The sequence below is a fragment of the Orycteropus afer genome, unplaced genomic scaffold (assembly GCF_000298275.1).
Source record: "Orycteropus afer afer isolate SDZICR_OR568_19922 unplaced genomic scaffold, OryAfe1.0 scaffold00093, whole genome shotgun sequence".
NCBI classification, from domain to species: Eukaryota; Metazoa; Chordata; class Mammalia; order Tubulidentata; family Orycteropodidae; genus Orycteropus; species Orycteropus afer.
Window position 1 is genome coordinate 7,135,283 of NW_006921680.1, and position 661 is coordinate 7,135,943.

Genomic DNA, 661 nt, shown 5'->3' on the forward strand with positions numbered 1-661 from the left:
TAGATGTCTATAAGGCCAAGTTGGTGGATTGTATTGTTTAGCTCTTCTGCATCTTTGTTGAGTTTCTTTCCAGTTGTTCTATCTGTCAAGGAAAGTGGAGTATTAAAGTCTCCCACTATGACTGTGGAGTTACTGTTTCTGACTTACCAACTGTTTTAAAGTCTGATTTATCTATTTTGAGCTTTTTCCATTGGGTCCATAGATATTTATTATGGTTATATCTTCATGTTCAATTGATCCTTTAATTATTATGTAATGTCCTTCCCTGTCCGTATGATGGTTTTTGTCTTAATGTCAATCTGATCAGAAAATAATATTGCCACTCCTGCTCTCTTACAGTTGTCATTTCCTTGATATATCTTTTTCCAACCTTTGAGTTTTAGTCTACTTTTGTCTTTATCTCTAAGGTGTGTCTTTTATAGGCAGCATACTGATGGGTTTTGTTTTCTTATCCAATCTGCAACTCTCCTTCTCTTCAGTGGTGCATTTAATCCTTTAACATTCAGTGTAATTATTGGCAAGTATAAATTGGTTGCTGTCACTTTCGTATGTGTTTTTTCATGATTTCCCTGGTTTCTTTGTTCCATATTATTTTCTGTGTTGAGCTCATTATGTTTATGAATCCTGTTATCATTTCCTTTGTTGCTGTTGTTTTAGTATT

General features: G+C 33.9%; 1 protein-coding gene across 1 annotated transcript in view; it reads left to right on the forward strand.

Annotated features, from left to right (window-relative positions):
• Window positions 1-661, forward strand: part of FAM172A (family with sequence similarity 172 member A) — a 670,447-nt gene that overhangs the window by 248,770 nt on the left and 421,016 nt on the right. The gene's annotated exons all lie outside the window — the stretch shown is intronic.